The sequence below is a fragment of the Triticum urartu genome, chromosome 3A, assembly GCF_056163025.1.
Source record: "Triticum urartu cultivar PI428250 chromosome 3A, HENAU_Tu73, whole genome shotgun sequence".
NCBI classification, from domain to species: domain Eukaryota; kingdom Viridiplantae; phylum Streptophyta; class Magnoliopsida; order Poales; family Poaceae; genus Triticum; species Triticum urartu.
Window position 1 is genome coordinate 39,829,364 of NC_141875.1, and position 6,240 is coordinate 39,835,603.

The following is a 6,240-nucleotide window of genomic DNA, read 5'->3' on the forward strand; positions in this document are numbered from 1 at the left end:
GACTACATGGGGTATATATGAGGGGCAACACATAGGAGTCCTTGTAGGACAAGTAAACGAGTTGTACTCGTATGCGTCGGTACCAACGCAAAAGGCCCACACCAGTTGTACTACTTCTAGTCGAACACGGTATAATTTGGATCACAATTTAACAATCTCCACCTTGATCTAAATTTCCTCCAGTAGTCGAAAAAAGTGAATAACTCCATACAAATCAACTTAAAGACCTTGTGTGTCAAAGTCCATAGGACTAGTGAGAAATACCAACTAAGCCTGAGCAAAGCTCAAACTTATTGGTCGGAACTGGCTTTGTCATCATATCAGCAGAATTATCATGAGTACTTATCTTGCATACCTTCAAATCGCCTTCAGCAACAACACCTCGAATATAATGAAATCTGACATCAATGTGCTTTGTCCTCTCATGATACATTGGATTCTTTGTAAGATATATAGCACTTTGACTGTCACTAAATACGGTAGGGCAAGATGAGTCTCCACAAAGCTCGGTGTACAAACCTCTCAACCAGATAGCTTCTTTGCATGCCTCAAAAATAGCCATATACTCGGCATCAGTAGTGGAACAAGCCACAATAGACTGCAAAGTTGCTCTCCAACTCACAGCACAACCACCAATGGTGAAAACATAACCTGTGAGTGATCTTCTCTTATTCAAATCACCAGCAAAATCAGAATCAACAAAACCAACAAGTCCATCTCTAGTTTTCCCAAACTATAAATAAGCATTAGAAGTACCTCGCAGGTATCTGAAAATCCACTGAACTGCTTTCCAATGTTCCTTTCCAGGATTAGTCATGTATCTACTAACAACACTCAATGCATATGATAAATCCGGACGAGAACAAACCATGGCATACATAAGTGAACCAACTGCACTTGAATAGGGAACTCTAGACATGTACTCAATATCGGCATCTGACTTAGGACATAAAGTTGATGATAATTTGAAGTGTGCAGCTAACGGAGTACTTACTGGCTTGGCATTATGCATATTAAAACGACGAAGAACTTTATCAATATATCCCTTCTGACTTAGATATACTTTTCCAGACGGTCTATCTCTGGATATTTCCATGCCAAGTATTTTCTTTGCTGCACCCAAATCCTTCATCTCAAATTCATTACTCAATTGCTTCTTTAGTTCATTAATCTCTGACATACTCTTTGCAGCAATAAGCATATCATCAACATAAAGGAGCAAATAAATAGTTGAACCTTTGACATTTTTCAAATAAACACAACTATCATAATTAGACCTTTTGAAACCTTGAGAGAGCATAAAGGTGTCAAATCTCTTGTACCACTGTCTAGGGGATTGCTTCAATCCATAAAGAGATTTCTTTAACTTACAGACAAATTTTTCTTTTCCAGGAATAACAAAACCTTCAGGTTGTTCCATATAAATATCCTCTTCTAATTCTCCATGTAAGAATGCAGTTTTAACATCCAATTGTTCAAGCTCAAGATCATGCATGGCAACAATACTGAGTAAAGTGCGAATAGAGCTATGCTTCACAACAGGAGAAAAGACTTTGTTATAGTCAATACTTGGAATCTGACTGTAACCTTTAGCAACTAACCTTGCTTTATATCTTGTCTCATCATTAGGAGAAACACCTTCTTTCCTCTTGAAAACCCACTTGCAACGAATATGTTTCTTCTTTCTAGGTAATCTTACTAAATCCCAAGTGCCATTCTTTTCAAGTGATTCCATCTCATCATGCATAGCGGTCATCCACTTATTACTATCACTAGAAATAATAGCCTCGGAATATGAAGAAGGCTCAGCATTATCTTCAATTTCTTCTGCAACAGATAAAGCAAAAGAAACAATATTGCACTCTTCAATTAACCTGTCAGGTTTATTAATACCCCGCCTGACTCTGTCACGTGCGAGATTCCAACTGGGTGGAACAATAGGCTGATTTGGAGTGGGAGTGACATGATCATCATTAACGGCGGGTTCATCATGTGCATCAACAATTTCATTACCAGATGAAACACCTGAATCAATAATATGCTCCACCTGAACAGTAGGCTGCTGAATAGTAGGCTGCTGTTCACTCTCAACGGGAATATTAGTAGATGAAACATCATGTAACATAGCAGATTCATTAAAGATAACATTTCTGCTAATAACAACCTTCTGGGTTTCAGGATTCCACAATTTAAAACCTTTAACACCAGACTTATAACCAAGAAAGATGCACTTAACAACCCTAGGCTCCAACTTTCCATTATCAACATGAGCATAAGCAGTGCAACCAAAAACTCTCAATTGTGAATAATCAGCAGGTGAACCAGACCATACCTCAATTGGAGTTTTCTTATTAAGAGCAATAGATGGTGAACGGTTAATGAGATAACAAGCAGTGGAAGCGGCCTCAGCCCCAAAACACCTATGCAAACCTGCATTGGACAACATGCAACGGGCTCTGGAAATAATGGTCATGTTCATGCGCTCAGCAACACCGTTTTGTTGAGGAGTATAAGGAACGGTGTAATGTCTGACAATGCCTTTAGACTTGCAATAATTCTTAAATTGCTTAGAACAGAATTCCATACCATTATCAGTGCGAAGTATTTTTACCTTCTTTTTAGTTTGTCTCTCAATCATAATCTTCCACTCCTTAAAAGCTGAGAATGCTTCATATTTATGCTTCAAGAAATAAGGCCATACTTTTCTCGAATAATCATCAATTATAGTCAGCATGTAACTAGCACCACCTAGTGACTTTCTGCGAGATGGTCCCCATAAATCAGAATGAACATAATCAAGAATACTTTCAGTTGTATGAATCGAAGTGTTGAACTTCACCCTCTTGTGTTTGCCGAAGATACAATGCTCACAAAATTTCAATTTACCAGGTTCATATCCATCAAGAAGACCTCTCTTATTTAACTCTGCTAAACCAAGTTCACTCATATGTCCAAGACGCATATGCCAAAGGTTAGCAGCATCACAATCAGAATCCTTTGAAATAACTGGAGTAGCGTTACCTGAAATGGTAGAACCTCGAAGGTAATAAAGACCATTGGTCGAATTTAAGTCACCTTTCATCACAACAAGGGAGCCTTTGGTGACCTTCAAAACACTATCTCCACCTGAATACTTGTACCCCTTAGTATCAAGGGCACTAACAGAGATAAGATTTCTCTTCATCTTCGGAATATACTGAACATCTGTCAAAGTTCTGATTATGCCATCAAACATCTTGATTCGAATAGAACCTATGCCTTCAATCTTGCATGGTGAATTATCAAAACCCAAAACGGAACCAGCAGAAGTAGTGGAATCAAAAGTATTAAACCAATCTCTATGTGGACACATATGAAAAGTACATGCAGTATCAAGTACCCACTCATCATTGGTCTCAGCACATCCAGCAATAACGACAAGAGCATCATCGGAACTATCATCACGAGCAACGTTAGCAGAATTTTCACCTGGTTTGTTACCTTTCCTCTTTTCTTTATTCTGCAACTTGAAACACTCTGAGATGTCATGCCCGTCTCTCTTGCAATATCTGCAATATTTCTTGTCTCTGGATTGAGACCGGCCCCTGTAGCCGTTTTTACTTTTGCCTCTGTTTCCATTATTGGAGTTCTTCTCCTTTGTCCTGCCATGAACAGATAATCCCTCGGCTTGGGATGAAGTCGAACCATCATGAGGCACCATTAATTTCATCTTCTCCTTAGAGTTCAAAGCTTCATAAACTTCATTAAGTGTGAGAGTATCACAACTGTATAATATGGTGTCTCTAAAATTGGTATAGGAACTTGGCAGTGAACAAAGTAACATTAAAGCAGTATCTTCCTCTTCATACTTAACCTCCATTGCAGCTAGATCGGATATGATCTCTTTAAATTCAGAAATATGATTCAAAACATTACCTCCTTCGGGTAACCTGTGCAGGAATAATTTTTGCTTCAGATGCATCTTGCTGGTGAGATCTTTAATCATGCAAATCCCTTCCAGCTTTAACCATAGAGCGGCGACAGTTTTCTCGCTCAAAACTTCCCGCAAAATATTATTATGCAAATGGAGTTGAATTTGTGACAAAGCCTTACAATCAATTCTTTTCTCCTCAGCAGTCCAGTCCTCAATTCGGTTCTTCCCAAAACTATCCAGTGCCACATCATAGTCGGCCTATGCCAACAACGCCCGCATCTTGACTTGCCATAGGGTAAACCTTGTGTCACGATCCACCAGCGGAAAATCGTACTTCATGGATGCCATGAGTAGATTAAATCTGTGTACACAAAGTAGTACAAGCCGATAGAAAAAATTCTTAATAGAATTAATGTTGCGGGGCAAAGAACTAGAGAGATAGCACCTGGTAATCTTTTTGGAGTGGCCGTAGCAATTGAGGGGTTAAAGAAAAGCTGAACTAGTAGTCAACTAGGCCTTCACGTGAACAGTACTCAATTAGTAGTAGTACTCGGTAGCTGAAATTGCTTTGATCTTCACGTGGAGTAACAGGAGTAGCAGCTGCGGTTGATATTCCTTGGGACTTGAAACCTGGGAGTCGCGGACGTGGAGCAGCGGAAAAAACGTGAACGACTGCACCCTCGTACAGCAGCTCTGCGGTGGAATACGACCCCTTTGGCGTCTTGCAATTTGATGGCTCGCACAACGACGCAGTAATCGATCTCGCTCTCCTGTCGGTCTCGGCTGCAGCCGAAATCGATCCACCCTCGGATTGACGGATCGCCTCGGACGTGCGGCGGCACGCACGATGTAACCCTAACTCTCTTGATCTCAAATCTCGTATCTGAAACCTTAGCTCTGTATACCACTTGTTAGATAATAACGAGAATAAATAAGACACGAGAGACATGGATTTTTACGTGGAAACCTTTGCGGGAGAAACCACGGACGCACGAAGACGCAATCACTATGATGGAGGAGTATTACAAGCACGAGACGACAGACCGTCTGAGGTGCGACTACATGGGTATATATGAGGGGCAACACATAGGAATCCTTATAGGACAAGTAAACGAGTTGAACTCGTACGCGTCGGTACCAACGCAAAAGGCCCACACCAGTTGTACTACGTCTAGTCCAACACGGTATAATTTGGATCACAATTTAACAGATAATATGGCAAGATGAGCTGGACCTGGACGTGGAGCTTGCACTTTGTTTGATTGTTGGCTGGATGCTGGCCGAAGTTCCAGATGGCGTGATTGCGGCTTGCTGATATTGTTGTGTACTTGGCCTGGTTGTTGGTTTCCTTCCGAACTACCAAGGTATATGCCGTTGTATATTTTGGTAGTTTTTCAGAGCCCTCCGTTTCATACAGAAGAGACCCTAGAGTGTATCATGCAACCATGGTATATAAAGCCCTCCTTTTTGAACCGATCAGAGTACGAGACCCTAGAGTTGTTGTGGGGGTGCATGCTTGCACGTTTTTGTTTTGTTGCATGCGGATATGCTTGGTGATGATCAACCATGGTATATAAAGCCAATCTGTTTGTTTGGTGTTGATGTGGCTGGTTGTGAAACATATGGTTAATCAAAGTGTTTTTGAGCAAACATTTTCTCTTGTTTGTCCATGTGTATGCATTGTGAGTGGGCGGCGCTCCCCGCTGTGTCTTTTTGTGCATCACCGTGTCTTTCTTTTTTCACTGCTATTATAATTGCTGGTAAAACTGGAGGCATGTAGATAGACAGAGATCATGAAGGCATAGAGGAGGTTGCTTGGACTGGTTCTTGCTTGTTAATAGTGAAGTCTCTTATTTTGTGGCCATTTTCTGGTGCATGATGGAAGTAAAATATTTTGTTGGTTTGACAACTTGACGTGTTTTCATCATATTTAACAAGTTCTTAAAAATTGCCATCAATTTTCTGATTCTAGTCAGTACAATTTTTGAGAATCATCATCGTCATCATGTCATTAAACGCCTTGGGATTCCCACCGGGGCAGCAAGGGTCAGGATATTGTGCCACCTCATTGATCCGTGGCACAATGGCCTCCTTGCTCTCTCACCATGCCTTCTTCCAAGATCACACCATCTCTATATATACTAGAGGTAGTGATCCATCCGCGTGCGGGGTGCGCGTGCGACTTAGGGCTTGGGCGACGGCAAGACGAGACGAGAGGAGAGGAGAGGAGAAGCGCCGACGACGAGGGAGGGAACAGGGGCTCACCGTCGACGATGGAGAAGGCTGATGGGTAGCAAATACAAGGCCATACATAATTGATATTGTAT